The 22716-nt window shown below is 40.4% G+C and overlaps 1 protein-coding gene across 4 annotated transcripts in view; it reads left to right on the forward strand.

Annotated features, from left to right (window-relative positions):
• Chd7 (chromodomain helicase DNA binding protein 7) overlaps nt 1-22716 on the forward strand; it is a 216881-nt gene that overhangs the window by 73134 nt on the left and 121031 nt on the right. The window lies entirely within an intron of this gene.

Here is a 22716-nt window from a genome sequence, read left to right on the forward strand (position 1 = left end):
AACCCTAGCATTCACAACATCAGTTTGCTATAAATTTTGGTGATTATATCCTTGACCTGTAGAAAAGATACTAACATCCATATGTGCAGATATTCTGAGTCCCTGTTTCCCCCTCCCAAATATATTGCAGAATTGATTAAAGCTATTTTGGAGAGCACAGTAGGTTTTGGAACTATAAAGCATAGTGCTTGTTTTTGATGAACTTATATCAGTTTGGGAAAACCTGATCTTTTTGTGAAGATATAGCATAAAAGACCATGCATAATTATGTGACAAGTATCCTGAGAAAGGAGATACCAGTGGGTGAGAATGCTTGAAATTTGACTGGGACTCACCCTGAGGAAGCGATCTTGGTGAGAATTTCATTTTGGTGGTTTGTTTGAGTGGTTTCCTGAACAAGGGCAGCTGGAAACAAAGCCACTGTCTAGGAAACAAAGCCACTTTAACATCTCCCTTGGAATTTAGGCTGAGAGAGTGAAGCTTAGGGATGGACCTGAAGCTGCTCTCAGTGTTCAGGCATATTTGGTGATTATCAGAAGAGCTCTGAAATCAAGGACAGCCTAGTACCACAGGAAAGAGAATGAGCTGCTTGCAGAGAGTACAGTACTCTTGCTCCCTGGAAAAGTTTTTGCTAAGAAGGAATCTTTTTACAGTGGTGGTGTTCTAGACTTTCAAGCAGTCTGCGGGAGACATCCAGGAAATGGTTGTAGTCAGATGCCTGGGTGAGAATTGCTGCCCTCTGAGTTACAGGGGCACAGACACCTCCCCGGACATTTCTGAGGATGTGTTGTACTCTGGCACTGAGCACTGAGCACTGGAAGGCCCGGTATCTTGAGCTAGAGGAAGGGAGACCCTTCAGTGTGCTAGCCTCTGCTCCAGTGTCCCTTTATAGACAACGTTGTAACTCTGAAGAGATGTAGACAAAGACGTTTGCAGTGTTTCTGTTATAAATGCAGTCTTGTTTGCCATTTTTGTTTATGGTATTTGCCTTCTTAATTATTTTTGTTGTTAGTAGGGTTTGAACTCAGAGCTTCATGCTTGTGCTCTACTACGTAAGCCATGCCTCCAGTCCTGTTTTTTGCTGGTTTTAAAAATAGGTTCTAGAGAACTTTTCAGCTCAGGATGGCCTCAAACTGTTAGCGTGCTGCTCTCAGCCTCCTAGTGTATAGCTAGGATTACAGCTGTGAAACACCTGTGCCAGGCAGTGTTTGCTTTCTTGTTTGTGTTTAACTTTGTATCCTCTTCAGACATTGAAGCACTCAGTTTTGAAAATAATACTGGGGGTCTGGGAAGGTGGCTCAGTGGTAGAGTGCTTGCCTTGCATGCATGAGGCCCTGGGTTCGATTCCTCAGCACCACATAAGCAAAACGAAAAAAGCTGGAAGTGGTGCTGTGGCTCAAGTGGTAGAGCGCTAGCCTTGAGCTGAAGAGCTGAGGGACAGTGCCCAGGCCCAGAGTTCAGGCCCCATGACTGGACACCCCCCCCCAAAAAAAAAGAAAAGAATACTGGGGAGACATAAATTCTGGGGAAAAGTATAGACTTTAACATCAAGAAACTATTTGAAGACCTGTTCTCTCACTGTAGCTTAGTGATCTTGGGCAAGTGATTGAGCAGGAACAATGATAGCCATCCCAATGCATGTTGAGATTAAGTGGGATGGTATGTTACTTCTGTATGTTAATTCTGTAGCTTTTATTTTCTAATCTCCTGCAGCTCAAAACCTTGTTTTATCATTGTTATTGTACAATGTAGATACTATGTAAAATTTTATTTTTTAATAAATAGGTTAAATATTAATTACAAAATACGGAATTTGATTTGTGCAACTAATACTTTTCTCTCCGCCAATTTAGCCTATATTGCCAGGTGAGGAAGATAATGATTTGGATAATGCAAAATAATTACATAATCATATAATCCTAAAATCTCTCTCTACCTACTGGACCCTGGCAAATATTTCTATCTAATTATATTTTGTTTTAAAATGACTAAATCTTTGTTTCCTTCCCCTCCCACCCCATTTGGTGAGCTCAGAATTTGGCAGGTGCTACCATTTGAAGCATGCCTTCAGCCTTTTTTGCTTATTTTTCAGATAGGATCTGGATTAATGCCTGAGTGGCTTCCACAGTGATCCTTCTACTTAGGATTCCTGTGTAGCTTGGGTGACAGACGTACACCAAGCTGTCCATCTTATTGGTTGAGATGGGATCTTATCTATTTTTTTTTTTTTTTTTTTGCCTATTCTGACCTCCAGCTTTTTTGATCTTCCTGATCTTTGCCTCCTAGGTATTTAGTATTGAATGTATGAGGCACTATACCAGGCTTATTTTGCATTTAATATATGGTAGAATGGTAGTTCAAAATTATGCTGGGTGGGGCTGGGAAGGTGGCTCAGTGGTAGAGTGCTTGCCTTGCATGCATGCGGCCCTGGGTTCGATTCCTCAGTACCACATAAGCAAAAAGAAAAAAAAGCCGGAAGTGGTGCTGTGGCTCAAGTGATAGAGCTCTAGCCTTGAGCTGAAGAGCTGAGGGACAGCATCCAGGCCCAGAGTTTAGGCTTCATGACCGGACCCCCCCCCCCAAAAAAAAAAATTATGCTGGGTAATGGGGAGACTATTAGATTAGATTGAAATAATTTACTAACAGAATTAACACATTCATAGTGCCCTATTGAGTTTTTTTGAAAATAGTTATGCTCTTTAAATATTTCATGAGCTCTGGTTGGGTACTTTCTAAATTACATAACATTTAAACATATTTAGATACCTCTAGAACGGTTTATATTGAGAAATTAATACAGAAAAGTATTATAACGAAAAGATTCATTGAATTAGTACATGGAAAACTGCATTTTTGTTTTTGGACATATTCTCTAGTGGAAGCTCTAGAATCTGATTATTTGGTAAGAATTACAGGGAAAGCTATGGCTTCATTATAGCTTATTTTTCTAACTCTAGATTATACCTTTTTTTCATTAGCAAATTAAGACAGCGGTTCTCAAGCCTTTTGATTTTAGATCTCTGCACATTCACAAAATTTATTGTTTATATATATGGGCTGTATGTATTAGTGTCAGATGTCTGAGAAATTTGAATTGAAGGAAATAAAAATGCTGTTTTGTTAATCATTTAAAAATAATATTAGAGCCTGGAAGTTTAGACAAGTGGTAGAGCATGTACTTAGCATGTGTAAGGGCCTGGGTTGAATTCCCATTACCAGCCTCCCACCCAAAAATATGGTCTGTGTGCAAGTTAGGAACCTCTGGAGAAGTTCACTGTTTATTCAAAGTGATGATGGAGAGTGAGAAGACAAATGACTTCTCAGGGTGTTATAGCAAAGTAGCTGTGACACCATGGACCCTGCAGAGTCCTCAGCACATGAATTTAGAGCTATGATTTGAAGAAGGAGAGTACAGGCTTTGGGGGCTTAGATGCTGATGGAAGTACAAGCAATCCCCCCCCCCCCACCTTAACATTGGATAGGTTCCTTGGCCTTTGAGGCTCACTTGTGTTATCTCTAAAGAGAAGGTTTATATACACCTTCCTGGTTGGAGGCATAGTGAGATTAGCAATAACATCTTTTAGGTTTTCCAAATCAAGACATTATCTTGTAGCATGTATTCAGAAGTGCTTGCTGTCAGATTTGAAAAATAGTCTCACTTATTTCAATGTCAAACATTGTTTTGGGCTATGTTTTCTTGGTATTAGGGAACGTTTATCAAATATTGAGGCACTGAGGGAGAGAGAACAGTCTTTCTGTGGGGAAAGAAGTACAAATGGGAATGTACTATGAGATGTGTACCATCGACCCCAGCCATCCATCTGTGGGTAGCTGAAGTCTTAAGGTGTTACCCATTGAGTGGTGACTGGGGCCTATGGGGCTTTTTTGGGGGAAAAGTGATATCCTGTGGGGGATCAGTCCAAGTTCAGAGAAAGGGCAGGGAGAGTTAAACTAGGCTTAGGAAACAGTAAGTATAGAGATGAGAGAGACCCAAGTAGCTCACCTGTATTGGAATGTGGGGCTGAGATGTTGGAGAGGAAGTTTGCATAGTCCTAGCTCATGTCCCTGGCTTCCCCTGGGGTATGTATGAGAACAGCTTAAAAGGGAAACAAGAGTAGCATTTTGTTAATTTTAAGAGTCTGCCAGAACAAAGAATGGATATATAGATTGTCCTTCAGGTTATAGGCAAGTATTTGAGTTTCACAAAGGTGTTCCAGGTTGTATGTGGGTTACTCTAACATGGAGACGTCTGGTGGGATTTTTAATAGTCTGCAACATTGCACTCTTAGGATAAATGTTTTTGGGATGTATTTATTTGTGTACCTTAATTTGAAATATAGTCATTATGAAAGGGAGAATAGAAGTTAAGATTCAGGTAACGGACAATAGTTTTCCTGTGCCATTTTTTCTCTGTAAGATCAAAAAAACAAATCTAAAAGCCTCAGTGGTGTAGTTTTTTTTTCAGTCCTATCTCTCTGTAACATCTTATGAATATCTAAATTATATCCCTATCTCTATCTCTATATCTATATATAGATATACATATTATGTAAACATTTTTAGGAAAACCTTTTTCTGGTAACTACTGAAGCTCTGTTTACTCTGTAAATGCAGAGTTATACAAATGTGCAGAATAATAGACAACTATTAAGTAAATCTGTGGAAAAAGTTGGGCATGCACTAACTATCTCAAACATCATGTATGGAAGTTGTGATCAGAAATGGAGAGGGGAGACTTGTTCATGGAGAGTAGCTGTTTCTATTAGTACTACCTTTGACATTACTTTTTATACCCTTTAAAAGGTCTGTAGAAGATGGAAAAATAAAGCATCTCTAAAGAAAACTTAGCTTTCTATGTAAGTGACATGAAGGCATGCTTGCAAGCTTTCAGAGAACAGGTGTTCAGATAGACCTCATTAGAGCAGGTGGACCTCTGCTGCATGCAGAACTAAGGCAGTTTTTCCTATGGGCTGGTGGCCGGGTTGTCTCTTCATTAATATTGGTAAAGCCAGTACCTTCCTTCCTTCCATTGCCTCATCTACTGTTTGGTTGCTTGTCACAGCTTTGAGTCTTTCATGAAAGCTCTCAAATATTTCTTCTGACTACCTCAGTTTCTGTAGTGTATGGCATCATAAGCAACCTCCCTATGTTTTCTCTTGGAATTTGTGTGTTAAAATAGAAAGTGCCAAGTATAGAGTTTGAAAGAGGAAAACTTTGCCTTATCTGTCCTTTGCCCTATGGATGAGCTCTTCAGTGATTGTTCTTTTGTAAAAAGGTATTATCTCAGTGACTCTCAAAAGTGTTATAATTAGGGGCTGGGAAGGTGGCTCTGAGTGCCTGCCTCGCATGCATGAGGCCCTGGGTTTGATTCCTCAGCACCACGCAAGCAGAAAAGGCTGGAAGTGGTGCTGCTGTGGCTCAAGTGGTAGAGCGCTAGCCTTTTCCTTCCTTCCTTCCTTCCTTCCTTCCTTCCTTCCTTCCTTCCTTCCTTCCTTCCTTCTTTCTTTTCTTTCTTTCTTTTCTTTCTTTCTTTCTTTCTTTCTTTCTTTCTTTCTTTCTTTCTTTCTTTCTTTCTTTCTTTCTTTCTTTCTTTCTTTCTTTCTTCCTTTCTTTCTTTCTTTCTTTCTTTCTGTCATTGGGCTTGAACTCTGGGCCTGGGCACTGTCCCTTAGCTCTTCAGCTCAAGGCTAGCACTCTACCACTTGAGCCACAGCACCACTTCTGGTTTTCTTGTGGTTTATTGGAGGTAAGAGTCTCACAGACTTTCCTGCTGGGGCTGGCTTTGAACCGAGATCCTCAGATCTCAACCTCCTGAGTATCTAGGATTACAGGCGTGAGCCACTGGCGTGCCTGACTCCAATCTATTTTCTTTTTTTTTCCCTCCTTTTTTTTGTCAGTCATGGGGGCTGAACTTCTGGGCCTGGATGCTGTACCTCAGCTTTTCAGCTCAAGGTTAGTGCTCTACCACTTGAGCCACAGCTTTTTCTATTTATGTGGTGCTGAGGAATCAAACCCAGGGCCTCATGCATGCAAGGCAAGCACTCTGCCACTGAGCTATCTTCAAAAGCTGGTGTGTATTTTACACAATTGGACTGAGCAATATTTCAGGTGCTCAGTAGTCACATATGCAGTTAGTGTTTGCCATATTAAACAGAACAGTATTATCAGATCCTTTCCATATTAATTGGATCAAATTTTTACAAAGAGCCGGTCACAGTCAGTCATGGTAGCTCAAGCCTGAAATCCTCACTACTGGGGGAATCACAGTTCAAGGCCAGCCTGCCATAAAAAAGCTTGCTGGACATCATTTCAACAATTGGCCGGGCACAGTGGTCTGACTATTACCCCAGCAACATGGGTGTAACATAAATAGGAGATTTGCAGTCCAGGTTGTCCCAGGTATGAAGTGAGTCCTCAAAAAATAATCAACATTAAAAAGTAGGAGGTGGGTCTGGTGGTGGTGACTCATGCCTGTAATGCTAGCAATTTAGGAGGCTGAGATCTGAGGATCATGATTCAAGGCCAGCCCAGGCAGGAAAATCTGAGACTTTTCTTTTCTTTTCTTTTCTTTTTTTTTTTTTTTTTTTTTTTTTTTTTTGGGTCCAGTCATGGGGCCTGGGTGCTGTCTCTCAGCTCTTCAGCTCAAAGCTAGCACTCTACCACTTGAGCCACAGCTCCACTTCTGGCTTTTTTTCTTTTTGCTTATGTGGTGCTGGGGAATTGAACCCAGGGCCTCAGGCATGCAAGGCAAGCGCTCTACCACTGAGCCACCTTCCCAGCCCCAAAATCCGAGACTTTTATCTCCAATAAACCACCAGGAAACCAGAAGTGGCACTGTAGCTCAAGTGGTAAGGTGCTAGCCTTGGGCTGAAGAGCTGTGGGACAGTGCCCAGTCCCAGAGTTCAAGCTCCATGACCAAACCCTCCCCCCACCCCCCAAAAAAAAGTAGGAGGTGGGACTGGGCACTGTTGATTCATACCTGTAATCCTAGCTACTCAGGAGATTGTGATTGGAGAATCACAGTTTGAAGTTTAAAGCCAGACCAGACAGACAACTTTGAGAAACTGTTATCTTCAATTAACCGCCAAAAAATCAGAAGTGGTGGTAAGGCTCAGTGGTAGAGTGTCAGACTGAGCAAAAAGCTAAGCAAGAACATGAGGCTCTGAGTTCAAGCCCTAGTACTGGCACCAAAAAGGGGGGATCTGGAAGGGTGGCTCAAGTAGTTGAGTACCTGAGTTCAGTTGCCTAAAAAATAATTATAGACCAATAATTAATTTTTTACATAGATAACTTTACTTATGTAATTAAAAATTGTTTAGTCTTGCTATGGAATTCATCCTCCAAGACAGGGGTCACCTATCCCCATTAAGGTGGAAAAATAGTATTTGAAAGTATCAATAACCATAGATTTCGAGGAGTGTTTGTGGGTAAGAGACATTAGTATCAGTTCATGAAAGGTGGCATGTAAAAGTTTCATTTGTTTGGGATTCCTAGAAGGCTGATCAAATGATAATACTCTTATAGGAAAAAGTAGCATGTTTCTCTGAATGGTGAGTCATGGCCAATTTCAAAATTTTAGTTTCAAATAGTATGTGAGTTTTTTTAGCACTTACATTTATTCCTCAATTTTCTGTAATAGCAGTGATTGTTTCTTTAAGGAATTGGCTCTTTCTTTCTTTCTTTCTTTCTTTCTTTCTTTCTTTCTTTCTTTCTTTCTTTCTTTCTTTCTTTCTTTCTTTCTTTCTTTCTTTCTTTCTTTCTTTCTCAAGGCTAGCACTCTACCACTTGAGCCACAGTGCCACTTCTGGCTTTTTTTCTTTTTGCTTATGTGGTGCTGAGGAATCGAACCCAGGGCCACAAGCATGCAAGGCAAGCGCTCTATCACTGAGCCACCTTCCCAGCCCCAGGAATTGGTTCTTTAGTTTCTTCAAAGGGAAGGGGAAGTCTTGCTTTTTGCTAATATGACCTTTCCCTTTCCCTTTTTGTTTTCTGCAGTCATTTGGAAAAGTAGTCTGGAACTACAGGACACAGTTGACTTGGGAAGTGAATGGGAGGACAATTAGGGAAAAATGTTGCTAGAACCCTTCTGTGATGCCTTAATGTCACTTTTCATGCTCATAGTTACAATTGTGAATCTGTAGATCAGCAGAAATGGTCCTCAGTTTTCCTTTTCTGCCGAACACTGCTTTTTTTCCTTACATTTATCCTGAAGGGAATCTGTAGCAAACTTGAGCTTATGTTTTTGCCTTGTAAAACTGTAGTAAGTGAAAGTGCGCCTGAGAGTAAGATGGTGGTGGAGGGAGGGATGTCAGGGGCCACCTACTTTTGTACCTAATACACAGTGTACAGAGCATGAGAAAACTTCCTAGGAATAGGGCATGGCATTAGAGCTGGGGGTTGTGGAGAATTTAAAGGAAGCTGGCCAAATGCCAAGAAAAAGTCAACATAGATTCAGGAACTTGTCATCTGGCTGCTCTTTTCTTGGCAGTTTCCAGGATACTGAGAGTGATAGCCCATAATGGTGCAAGGTGTTCCCTTACCCCTTATTTTAATGTTTGAATATTAAGTAGTCATCCAGGCAGTTATTTGAGGAAACATGTATTTTTGATGTTCCTTAATGAAAAGCCTACTTCTGATCTGCTTTAATGTGTGTTTGACCTGTTCCTCACTGCTTTCTGTGTTTAATTGTGAATAATTTGATACTCTTGAGTTTCAGGAGAATCTTAAGACATTTAATCTCAACTGTGTGAAAGCAAAAACTCTTTAAGATAAAAGAAAGTAATATTAATCCCAAGAGCTTTCCCATTTTATTTGTTTGGGAAGAGGGCATGGAAAATTAGAAAATGTTAGGGAAGGACAAGTAAGACTGTTGAAGAAGACAACCAGGATTCTTGGGAAACCTTGAGAGTTTCTGACTACAAGTGTTTAACTGAATTTATATCTCTCCTGCCTCCTGCAAGGCTGGCTTCGGGGGCTTGCAGCATCAGCATTAGATCTTAACTTAACCCATTTGGTGGACTAGGAAATATCCTGGCCTCCTGCCAGTATAGGGGGCTGAGATGTTGAATCTTTATCCTTGGTAATCACTAGACAAGGAATGATAGAGTTTAGATCTTCTTTTACTGAAACCATTCCCATACCCTTTTCAAAAGTTGTACCTAACAATAAGACATTTAAAACTCTTCTCTAGGAAATTCAATGTTTAGATTTTGTTTGTTTGTTTTTAACTGTGGAGTGCATAGATTTTTGTGTTGTTCTTGTACAGGGGCCATGCTCCTCTTTGTATCATTTCAGTTTTGTGCTGCTGAAGCAAGCACAGATTATGATTCTTGGTGAGGTTTATTTATTTTGCTAGTACGGGGGGTCTGACTCAGATTGTATGCTTATATAATCCTGGTACTCTAGAGCTGAGGACAGGGAATTTGCAAAGGTGAGGGTGAAGAATCATAACTTTGAGGACTGCTTGGCCTACATAATGAAGATCTCTACAAAAATCAATAAAATTTTTTGTACTCAACTAAAGAGCTGAGGTTGTAGCTTATGTGGTAGAGTACTTGCCTACCAAATTCAAGGCCCAAGTTCAGACCACAGTATGTGCATACTCATTTCACCCATGTTACATGTACATGTTACAGAAGCACAGTCATCCTTCTACTGGAGAAGATGCTATCCATGGCAGTTCTTGTGTAGTGTCTTACCTAGCTTGATTCAGAAGTCCATTTCTCCCTCCCTCTTTTTCCTTCCCTCCCTTCCTTTTTTGAGAGTACTGGCCCTTGAACTCGGAGCTAGGCAGGCATTGTTTACCACTTTAGCTATTCCCTTTAACCCTTTTGCTTTAGTTATCTTTTTAAATAGGGTCTCATTTACTCACAGGAGGCCTCCTATTTATGCTTCCATGTAGCTGGGATGACAGATGTGTACCACTATACCCAGCATGTTTTTTTGGTTGAGAATAGGATCTTGTGAATTTTTGTCCAGATTGGCCTCAAACTATAATCTTCCTGAGTAGCTAGGAATACAGATCTGAACCACTGTGCTAAAAGTATCCCTCTTTCTGTGAAATTATGTAGATAGTAGAAGACTTAGTACAGTGAAGGAACTTTCAAAGTCTGGAAAAGATTTATCCTAGAGTCAAGCTTAACGCCTTAAGAAACCAATATTCATTCATAAATAATAGAAATGTTGGTGAAGAGAAACAGAAAACAAAAAAAAACTGGTTGCAGATTATTCATAAAATGAAAATGAGTCATAAGTTTGGTTGTAGGCTTTTCATATTAAAGTTTTGAACCATATAAGATGCTATAGTTGTATTTCATGTTAAAAGCATGACATGTTTAATTCCAAGAATAAATTAATGGGAAGGGGTGTCAGTTTATTCTTTCATGTAGTGTTTCCTGTGGCATCTCACACTTTGACCCCTGTATTCTTGGAATAGGTTGCTGTTGAGGGTAGAAGCACAGGAACTGTCAAGACAGTGGGCTTTGTGAAGTCATTCTTGAGTAGGCACTTAATTTCTTTAAACCTTCGTTTCCTGAGGACAATAACTGTACCAATTGCACAGGATTATTATGAGAATTAAATGAGATAATGGCTGTAAAGTTTTTAGCACAGCGTGTGGCATGTGGTAAGTGCCCAATAAATGTTAAATACTTTTATTATAACTGCTGCTCCAGTAGTAGTGGAAATAAGCTTCTTTTTTTGTGCCCTATACCATAAGGTGGAAAGACTATTATTGTATTTTGTGTAATGGAACTTTATCAAAGCTTTTTTTTTTTTGCCAGTCCTGGGGCTTGAACTCAGGGTGTTGGCCCTGAGCTGCTTTTGCTTAAGGTCAGTGTTCTACCAATTGAACCAGAGCTCTACTTCTGGCTTTTTGGGGGTAGCTTATTTGAGATAAAAGTCTCATGGACTTTGTTGCCTGGGCTGACTTTGAACTGTGGTCCTCAGATAATTCCCCCCCTCCCCCACCCCCACCCCGTGAGTAGGTCAGATTACAGGTGTGAGCCACATATGTTCAGCTAGACTTTATCAAAGCTTCAAAAATCATTCCCCCCCCCCCCCCAGATTTTTCTATAAGGCACATGATTCATTATGTTTTTATGGGAGGAAGAAATGAACTGTTGCATTAATGTATTTCTTTTCAATTGAGTCTTTAGGAAATGTGATACTGTATGTAAAACACCAACTGCTTTCTCATTTCATTTCTTCTTAATTTAACTTAGGGTAAAACCCATCACTTAGTTTTTAGAAGCCTTAGATGTCAAGTTAAATTGACATTCTGTTTGGTGCTACTAAGGAGGTTTGCTGGTGTTCCCTCCAGTGTCAAAGAAGTTAGCCCACTGAACTAACTATATGTAAGTCAGTATATAGGTAGGTGTACATATAATATAGTTCAATAGTACTTACTGTCTTTGCTTTGTTAATGAAAAATTTAAACTTACAGATACCGACCTGAAATCCACTTGATCCACATCACCCTGTTGTTGTTATCACCACTGTCCTGTGCAGTCTCCAAACTCTAAGATGATGTTTCACATTTGGTTAATGAGTGTGTCCCCAGGGAGTGGCATTGATTGTACTGTTTTGAATTCAGTGATTGTTGGAGGACCATACCATTTTTTAAAAATGTTTCTTTATCCTAATCCTTTCCCTAACCATTTCCCCTTAAACAGCTATTACATCTGTTTTTAGCTGAGATAGGCATAAAAGGAAATAATCATTGCAGTTGTAGCTGAGTATAGCGGCATTTTTTTAACGGCAATAAATTGATTCACATTTATTTATTTATTTATTTATTTATTTATTTATTTATTTATTTATTTATTTATTTATTTATTTATTTATTTATTTATTTTTGGTCTGTCATGGGGCTTAAACTCTGGGCCTGAATGCTATCTCTCAGCTCTTCAGCTCAAGGCTAGTGCTCTACCACTTGAGCCACAGTGCCACTTCTGGTTTTCTGAGTGCTTTATTGGAGATTAGAGTCTCATGGACTTTTCTGTCCAGGCTGGCTTTGAACTGTGATCCTCAGTTCTCAGCCTCCTGAGTAGCTAGGATTACAGGCATGAGCCAACATGCCCAGATTACCCATATATATACTACCTCAAGCTAGTTGTTGTAGAGCTTGGAGAGACTTGTGTTAGACTTGTCTGTAAACCAGTAGTTCATCAGGAGAGAGTACAGTTAAGTCTTTGCTCTAATCAAAATAAAAAGGAGAAAGCCCATTTGTGTATCTTTTTTTAAAACTTCTTCTGCTATAGCTTTAAAATATTTCAATTTTCTGGTATCTACAAAACATAATGTATCTGAAATGTTGTGTATTATATTTTTATGTGTTGCTATATTGAACTGTAGATGTACATGATATGCGTATTTATGTGTGTATTTTCATGTCATGAACATATTATAGAGTGCAGTCAGGTTGTCAACTACTTGAATTCAAACTTTAGGAAACATCTGAAATATTCCAACTATCTTTAACATATACTAACCATCTTTAAAATATATCAACTACTGAAATTTGTAAAGAAATACTGTATTGTTTCCAAAGTTGGCTTTCTAGGAGTTTGCCTTGTATTTTAATATTATGCTAATAATGATTCCTTCCTTCCTTCCTTCCTTCCTTCCTTCCTTCCTTCCTTCCTTCCTTCCTTCCTTCCTTCCTTCCTTCCTTCCTCCCTCCCTCCCTCCCTCCCTTCCTCCTTCCCTCTTTTCCTCCCTCCCTCCCTCCCTCCCTCTTTCCCTCTCTTCTTCCCTCCCTTCCTCCCTCCCTCCTTCCTTCCTCTCTCCCTCCTTCTCTATCTCTTTCTCTCCCTCCCTCCCTCTTTCTCCCCCTCCCTCCCTCCCTCCCTCCCTCCCTCTTTCTCCCCCTCCCTCCCTCCCTCTCTCTCCCCCTCTCCCCCTCTCTCTCTCTTTCTTTCTTTCTTTCTTTCTTTCTTTCTTTCTTTCTTTCTTTCTTTCTTTCTTTCTTTCTTTCTTTCTTTCTTTCTTTCTTTCTTTCTTTCTTTCTTTCTTTCTTTCTTTCTTTCATTGAAAGTCTGTAACCTAGTCCTGTCCATGAGCTTCCCATTAATGATAAAAATGTTCTCTATTTACTTTGTCAAGGATGGAAGCTGCTAGTCACTCATGACCATTGAGTCCTTGAAATATGGGACTAGGGGGACTGAGGAACTAAAACTAGAATTTAATTTAAATATCCACGTGTGTCTAATGACTGCTATCCCAAGTATGACTGGTTATTTAAATTTTCAGAAAATAAAATGTAAAACATAATAAAATCTAAAAAAGGGAGTATGTATGTATGTATCCATTGTAAGCTGTGTGCTTCTAGTATTATTTATAACACTGTAAGTACCCATTGTCTTTGGGCCCTGCTGCATCGTAATAGGATACAGATATCCACACACAACTTTTTCCTGTGTTTGAGCCAGTTGTTAAAAACAGTCTAGCATTTCAAAGTATATAGGTTTTGGTATGAAGTTATTTGCAAAAAAGTTCTGGTCACATGCATTTTAGAAAACATTGAAAATACTTGAGGTAAGATAAGCATTGTACATCTTGGGTATTATATTGTGGTCAGTTAATTAAGTCATGCATAAGATCTCAATTTTTAATGTTATCAATCAAATTTTTTGTGATTATATCACATGCTACTGAAATGCCCAGTTAAAAATTCTTAATTTTATTATGGAAACCCCACTTTAAAAAAAAGTCTAAAATACTAATTTTGTAGCTCATTGATGTAGAAATGAGCCTTTTTGGAAACCAGATAGCAATAATCATTATGTTATAAAAGTTGAGCTCCTGTGTGCTTCATCTGGATGGAAATGTCCCACTTTTTTTTTTTTTGGCATTGGGGTCATAAAAATGATTGCAGAGAAACCAAGAATTTCCCTTGGGAAGGGATTGGGTGCTTTATTATATCAAAATTCCACAGCTGCCTTGTCCAGTGAAATTTTCGGAGATGGTGGAAATGTTTTCTGAACTGTCCAGTGTCATAGTCTGTAGCTACTTGTGGCTAGGAAGCACAAGTAGAAAAACGGAGAAATTGATTTTTAAATTTATTTAAAATATTATTAAATTAAAATTTTATTTAATGTTAACCAGTTTCAACTTAAATAGGCACATTTGCCTAATATTTGCCCTCATCTCTGTTAGCATAATCCTATAGTCATAAGAGCAGCAGTCTTTAAACTTTACTGCCCCTAAAAGGATTTTGAAAGAATAGTTTAAAAAAATTCTGATTTTATTTTTCCTGTTTGAGTTACTACATTAACATGAGTTTGTCTAAATGACAGCCTCTCAGAAAACAGTATTGTCTGGGTGAAGTCAGGCACTGCTGGTTTGGATATTTCTTACTACAACTCTATTGGCTGCCAAGAGACTCCTCCTTAAGAGGATGGTGAAAAATAGGTTTTTACACTTCTGGTCAATGCACCATAATAAGATAGGGGATATGTAAAGACATGGGAAGGAAAGAACAGCCAAAGGAGAAGACACAGAGAAACACCAGAAAGCCAATGAGAAGACTTAGGTGGCCTCTTGAAGTATCTGTGTCCTATAGAAATTCTTTGATGTTCTCTAGGGTTTCACCTATCTGGTGTGAAGACCAAAGAGGATGACCCATTAAGACTTTAATATTGGCTTTCCTGTTTTACTCAACCATGTTTTCTAAACAAAGTTGCGTAAGTTGGAATGAACCCCGAGGCCAATGTTTCGAAAGAAGCTCCTTAGACATTTTTTTATGTGTGTCAAAGGCCTGAAGGAGTGCTGTAGAGCATAGCCAAGACAGTTTGAGCCTGAAAAAATTCTCAGAACACCATTTACTACCTACTGCCTATGTTGATATTTCCATGGATTGTTAAGGAGGATAGTTGGTTAGCACATTCAATAAGATGAATCGGGAAGTGGTGCTGTGGCTCAAGCAGTAGAGCGCTCACCTTGAGCTGAAGAGCAGAGGGACAGCGCCCAAGCCCAGAGTTCAAGCCCCACCACCCACCAAAAAAAAAAAAAAAAAAAGATGAATCGGTAGAAACCAGACACAGAAATTTGAATAGGTTAAGTTACTGTGTTTACTTAATTGTGCATCTTTAGAGACTAGATACCAAAGATAGAGTTATCTGTGATAGGCATGTATTTTGAACTATTATCTTGACTTATGCAGTTACTGGGATGATCCTAGGAGATAAAATAAGACTCAAGTACAAACAACACTTTCCTGCTACTGAGACTAGGTGCTGTTCCTCCACATCACTGAATATATGAATAATACTAGCGATAGATAACTGCTCATCTGTTTACAATTGTGTTTTGTTTAACGTAATAGCTCTCAGATGTTTTTTGGTTTCAGAATCCTTATGATCTTAAATGTTGAGAACTCTAAAGAGGTTTGGTTTATAATAGCTTTATTTACCTCATCAAAAATTAAATCTAGTTGGGCGCCCCAGTGGCTTATGCCTATAATCGTAGCTATTCAGGAGGCTGAGATCTGAGGATCAAGTTCAAAACCAGCTCTGGCAGAAAAGTCCATGAGACTTATCTCCAGTAAACCACTAGGAAGCTGGAAGTAGTGCTGTGGCTCAAGTGGTAGAGCACTAGCCTTGAGCTGAAGAGCTGAGGGACAGCGGCCAGGCCCAGAGTTCAAGCCCCACAACAGACAAAATAAAATAAAATCTAGGGAATTTATTGTTTAGAAGTTAATTTGCTAACATAAGTGTTAAGTTTTATAAATAAAAATGACTATTGTTCCCACATAAACCTAGAGAGGAGAGGTTATTATTTTATAGTTTTACTAGTAACTGATGTACAGCATATTAGAAGCCAGCTGGATTCTGTATCTATTGTTTCAATGTATTGTATTGGCTGAAACATGTGAAGGTAATTAGCCCTTGCACAGATATATAATTGTATAAAGGAGAAATGTTTTTAGTATCTATTCAAATAATTGTTAATAGGCTTAGATAACTATACTAAAAGTCCACAATTGGAGTTTCATTAGGTAGTGGATGAAGGGAACACCATGGGTGTTCAGGCAGGAAAAGAAGTTTATTTACCGAATTGCTGCACCACCCTGCTGTGCATGGTGGAGAAGCCATGCATGGTAGAAAAGTGCATGGCCGAAGGGGTGACATCTTCCACCCCCATCCCCACCCCTACCAAGACTTAGAGGGAAGGGAAGAAGTGTGTCGAGGTGTAGGGAAAGGCATGGCCACACTGGATCCAGATGTGACCTCAGGGCCTGGGACCCTCCTATGGTCATATAGGTGTGACCAGGGGTGGCCCAGGATGTGACTTAGCAGGAGGAGGAAGTGACTGCTTCCAGGTGTGCCAGTTACCTAGGTAACACAGATACTGTGGAAACTAGGGAGGCATCTACACTAGTCCTGCATCGCCTGGGGCAGACCTTAAAGTTAGATTTCTTTTTCTTTTTCTTTATTTTTTGGGGGGTGGGCTAGTGCTCTACTACTTGAGCCACAGTACCACTGCCAGCCTTTTCTGTTTATGTGGTGCTGAGGAATTGAACCCTGGACCTCAGGCATGCAAGGCTAGCACTGTACTACTGAGCCACCTTCCCAGCCCACCGTTGGAATTTTTTTAAAAAAAAGTTTTATTAGCATAAATTAGTTTTATGGGGGTGAGGTAGAATGTTCATTGTGACATTTCTATACCTGCATGCAATGTACTCTTCAGCCTTGATCTCTCTACCCCTCACCACTTCTTCTTCTTTTTTGTCGGTTGTGGGACTTGACCTGGGTGCTGTCCCTCAGCTCTTCAGCTCAAGATGAGTGCTCTACCACTTGAGCCACAGCGCCACTTCCAGTTTTCTGGTGATTTATTAGAGATAAGAATCTTTGAATCTCTGGCTTTGAACTGCGACTCTCAGATCTCAGCCTCCTGAGTAGCTAGGATTACAGGCATGAGCCACTGGTGCTTGGCTCCTTACCTCTTCTTAACAGTTTAAGCTGGTTTTATTGTTCTATTTTCATACGTGCATGGAAAGTATTTCAACCACGTTCACCCTCAGAACCCTCCCCGTTCACTTTCTTCCCTCCTCCTGGCACCCACTCCCAGGTGGTAATATATATTAATATGCAAAATATTTTTAAGAAAAGCATTGCCTCTGTTTCTATCACTACTGGCATCTCGGAAAATCCTTTAACAATTGGCAGTTTGCTGGGTATGGTGATGCATGCCTGTAAGCCCAGCATTAGAAAGGTGGAGGTGGAGCCTTTTGATCAAGGGTCAAAGACAGTGTGGGTAGTGAGTTTCTGGCATGCCTAGGACAGATAGAAAAGCAAGCCAAGTATGGTTGATAACCCTTCTAGATTGGGAGTAACACAGTTTGAGGTTAGCCCAGGCAAAATATTTATAAGATTCTATCTTAACAGAAAAGACTGGATGTGGTGGTATGCATCTCTCCTCCCAGCAGGAAATATAAATAGGAGGATCACAGTACAGCTGCCCTGGGCAGAAAGTGAGATGATCTCATCAAAGCAAAAAGGGACAGAGGCATGGCTCAAGTGATAGAGTACTGGCCTACCAAACATGATAGAATAGATTGCTTTGGTTTGGATACTTATCTATTTATATTTATTAACCCAACAATAATCAAAGTATATATTAACTCCCTATTTTGTGCCTAGAACTGTTCAGGGTATAGCAGTGATCATAGAACTAACATTTTAGTGAGGGAGACAACCAACAAAATAAATGAGTGTGTGCATGTGGGTAATAGCCGGTAAGTAATAGGAACTATGAAGACAAAGGCAAAAAGAGAGAAGTTTGGATGGTGGTAATTTGGGTAAGTTGATTAGAAAAGCTTCCTTGAAAGATGACAGGGAGCAGAAAACCTGAATAATGTAAGGGAACAAGCTATGCAAACTTCTGGGAAAGAATAGCTTGGGTAAAGATCCTGAAGGTGGGTTGTGTGGTGTCTTTGAAAGGCATCTGGGAGGCTGTGTGTTTGGAGTATATCAGGCTCCCACTATTCTTCGCTGAGGAATAGATTGGAAGAGAAATGTAGTTTCAAAAAGGAAAAAAATGGGGTCATACAGATGGGCTGAGCTGTACTGTTGTTAGAGAGTGAACTAGAGTCAAGGTCATAAGGCAGCAGTGTATGGTGGATTTGAAAGAGGGTGGCTAGAAAGGATGCAACTGGAGCTGAGGTTGGCAAAGAAGCTGAGAGTTGTCTTGGCCTGTGCTGTCCAGGTGGAATAAGATGTGAGCCCAATAGGCCATGCAAAATAGTTCACTTACCATTTTAAAAGCACAAAGATAAACTGGCAAAATTAACTCTTACTCTATTTTATGTAATTAAAATTTACCCAAAGAGCTGTCCTTCAACTCTAAAGCTCAAGGATAGCACTCTACCACTTGAGCCACAGTGCCACTTCCTGCTTTTTTCTGCTTAGGTGGGCTGAGAAATCGAACTCAGGGCCTCATGCAGGTGAGGCAAGCACTCTACCACTGAGTCAACTTCCCAGCCCCTATACCGGAAGTATTTTAACATAAATACTAACATTGATGTTTTCCCTTTTCTGCTGACAAGATCTTTTATCTTTTTCGATTCTGTATGTCTTTGGGATCTGGTGTGATTTCACACTTGTAGCACTTCTCATTTGAACTGGTCACTTTCCAAGAGCTCTGTTCCAGGGACATCACGGAGTAGACGACAGTTGTGAGGTAATAAGTCTTGGGTGGGAACAGTGGCTATGTGGGTAGAGAGAGAGTTGCAGCTTGAACTTGGACGTGATGAGGATTGTGTTTCTGGTGTGCTTACTGGGCAAGTTGTGCCCTCACAGTTCCTTAGAGGAATTCAGGAGAACACAAGTTTAGTTTTCAGGAAGAGTGGAGGTAAGCTGATGCCTTATGTTTGAGGTTTAGGTGGGACAATGGGACTTAGGGGGCTTTATGGTCTTAAGGCCTGTAAGGTTGAATTGAAGCTCTGTAAACCCATCACAGCCCCTTAGGACTGTTCATCCTACCCTGTTCCTGCCTTGCTCTGCTAAAGGGTTCTGTTTTGGGCTGTCATTCTCCAGCCTTACCAGGAGATGGGCTGTACAGGAAAAGAAGATGTGGGTCATAATTATCAAATGCCTTACCCTTCCATCTGAAATTACTAAAATGTTTTAGGTAAGTCATTTGGCCCTCCTCCCTTTTTTCTGATAGTATTGGGGATTAAACTCAGATGGGCTCCACTACTGGGCTACACCCCAAATTTATTCTATAAATATGTATGTTGTAATCAGTCGCAAGCCATGTTTTTAATTTAAAGAAAGTATGATTGTTATAATTTAATATCACGAGAAAAGGTTTTTATTTTTGAAGATGAAATTGTGCACAGTTTTTGTAATTCATTTAGAGTAGGGAGCCTGGTAGAGTAGCTGCCTGTGTTGCCTGTGGACTCACTCTCTTAAAGTAGGACATTAAGATGAAATCGACCCTATTCATCCATTGTTCATTCTGTTTGTTCATTTACTCATCTGTCAGCATCATCGTGTATTTACAATGTGCTATTCTCTTTGCAAACTTCAATGTAGTGTTGTAACTGCAATAAAGAGAGAACAAACGAAGACCTGTATAGAAGTAGATATGCAACTTCACTATTGCAAGGTCAAAATGAAGGCCATGTCTCAGCTAGGTAAAAGGGGTGGTGAAGAATTAATTTATACATAGTGTGGCACAGAACACTGTGCTTTCCATCAGAAAAGTTATCTTCACTTGTGTAAGGTTCACCAGACCACATGGTTCAGGCAGAAAAGAGTTTATTGTGGGGGGAGAGTAAACTGTGGCCCTACACAAGATGGAGGTACATGGAGACCAAGGGAAGGAAGAAGATAAAAAGAGAAGGGGGTTCCTGTTCAGCTGGATTACATGGGGAAAGGCGGAAGGCGAAGGTGGAAGGTGGGACCATAGTGGCTAAGGAAGTGATCTTCCATCCTGGGGAACCTCTCACCATAGGAGGTAACACACCTGGGCCTTTCAGAAAATGCCTTCAGCAGATGAGGAAGTGACCTCAGAGCCTGGGATCCTTTGCTGACTGGGTGTGCAGCTGCTGTACGGTGTAAATGAATGTGGGCACACGCAAATGCCCTTTGTAAAAGAGTGGAGAATATGTGAGCAGCTGCCAGGCACAGAGTGAGGGTGGAGATGTGAATTGATGCTCACATTTGAAGGCATGGTAAGATTTTGATATTCTAGCCACCAACTCAAGCATATATGTGTGTCAGTCCCTGCTTTGGGTGCTGGAGGTATCCATCTGTCATGCTGCACTCTGCTGTCCTTTAGGGCTCAGAGTCCAGATGACTAGTCAAGCAACATGATAAGTGTTACTTGTCCTTGTAAGGGTATCAGTCTCTAGCTGCAGAGACCAAGGAAGGCCTCAGGAGGAAATTATGTTGAAGTAGAATTTTGAAGTTTGAGGAGGAGAATGTGGGAGAAGGTATTCAAGACAGGAGGAATGATATATCAACCTCTAAATTAGGAAAAAGCAAAGTGTCTTTTGTGCCTATGATTGGGCATGATGAGGGCATAGGTGGAAAAGCAGGCCACAGGCTGGCAAGTCAGCATAGGCAGAACCCAGCCAACAGTTAAGTGCAGTTGGCAAGGATTCCACAGTAGATTGTACATTTAAAATCATAGGCAGTGTGGGGTACCACTGGCTCACACCTAGCTACCCAGGAGGCTGAGATCTGAGGATTGTAATTCAAAGCCAGCTTTGGCAGCAAAGTCCATGAAATTCTTATCTCCAGTGAGTCACCAAAAAACTAGAAGTGGTAGAGTGCTAGCTAGCCTTGAACACAAAAGCTCAGGGACCATGCCCAAACCCTGAGTTCAAGCTCCAGGACCAGCACCAAAAAACCCAACAACATCAACCCCAAAACAATGATACCCAGTTTATATTTAAATTGATCTCTTTGAGATGATTCTGAATGTATTATTGAAGAAGATAGGAGATGAAGTCAGGTGAGATGAAGGGCTAGGAGACTTTTGGGGACAACTTAATAAGAGTCATTGTTGTGAAATATTAGCATGGCCAGAGTATGTGCCTGGAGTAGAGGAGACGAAGTGAAGAAGTAAGTGTACTGTTGTTTCTTTAAAATTTTATTTTATTGGAAAGGTGCTGTACAGAGGGGTTACAGTTGCATGAGTAAGGCAATGAGTACATTTCTTGTCCAGCATTGTTACCCCTTCCCTTGTTGTTCTCCCACTATCCCTCCCTCTCCCTCCTCCCTCACTCCCCCCCCCTCAAAGTTGTAAAGTTTATTTCCAGTATACTGTCTTGGGGGTATCATTGTTACAATGTTGCAATGGATCATCCAGTGTCCTTGTTTTCATGTACTGTATAAAAGGGGCTGAGGAGCAGGCTGAGAGTATAGGAAGATCTATTAAAGAGAGGTTCCACAAATACTTGACACAGTCTAAGAGGTTGGGGTAGAAGGTTAGGTAGCTGAAAACTGGTCAGGCAAGAGGCAAATTAAAAAGTAGGCTGGTCGATCAATTTGGGAGAGATAGCTATTTAAATTATTCCCTGAGGCAGACTTCTTTTAAAAAGCAGCTGCTTTAACAAATTACTGTAGGGTGCTATGGGTTGGGGTGACTGAAGCAGACTTTGCTTTGGCTGTGTTTGGTCTTTAAGGCTCAGGGCAGCCTGGTGGTACATATTCAACACTGGCGTCCTGGCTCTTGTGCTGTGAGGAGTTAGGGTGCCTGTATGCTTTTCCCCGTCCTTAGGCACCTCTTTCCCCACAAGGCCTCAGAGGCTTTTTTCTTTCTCCTCCTCCCTCTGCTTTACTTGTTATGGGTGTAAGACTTCACCATTTAACAAAATAAACAAAGATTAATATTTTGTGCAAAATGAACTGCTTAATAAATATAACATTATATTGAGCAGATATTAATAATGTTACTGTGAGCAAAACTCATAGAGACACATGTGGGATGAAATTGTGCATTGCTGAGTGTTCTGGTGGTTAACAGGAAAAATAAATTGTATTTGGAGATTTCATTTACTTTTTTTTTTTTTTTTTTCTTTTTGGTCCAGTTGTGGGGCCTGAACTCTGGGCCTAGGCGCTCTTCCTCAGCTCTTCAGCTCAAGGCTAGCGCTCTACCACTTGAGCCACAGCGCCACTTCCGGCTTTTTTCTTTTTGCTTATGTGGTGCTGAGGAATCGAACCCAGGGCCTCAGGCATGCAAGGCAAGCGCTTTACCACTGAGCTACCTTCCCAGCCCTCATTTACATTTTAATTCTGCATTATCTTATTTAATATTTCTATTATAGGCTTTCAAATCAATTTATCTTTTGTTTCTATCTCAAAAAAAAAGTTCCCCTTCGAAATTATCTTCATTCCCCCTGCCCCTTACAAATACTTCATCTCCTAGACATGTGAGAATCATTGTTACTGGAGTAGGATTGATAGCAGAGACCCTTAGAGGGTCTCAGATTAGGAAAGACTTTAGAGTTTAGCTCCTCCCCCTTCATCTTAGAGGAGGGGCTTTACACACCTTGAGTGTTGAGGTGTTTTTTTTTTAACCTTAACTTGATATGTTCAAAAGCCAAACTTCACATTAAATCTTCTGAGCTCATTCTCCTATTCTTAGAACAACTTGTCTAAAAGGAATATCTCCAACTAGGAGTCTAACACTATCTGTCTAATGCCAACCTCCAGCAACATAGGAGGCCTTGGTGCCATTCTGGCCATCTGGGACATGCCTGCT

The sequence above is a fragment of the Dipodomys merriami genome, unplaced genomic scaffold (genome assembly GCF_024711535.1).
Source record: "Dipodomys merriami isolate MVZ:Mamm:240054 unplaced genomic scaffold, mDipMer1.0.p SCAF_4, whole genome shotgun sequence".
In the NCBI taxonomy this organism is placed as follows: Eukaryota; Metazoa; Chordata; class Mammalia; order Rodentia; family Heteromyidae; genus Dipodomys; species Dipodomys merriami.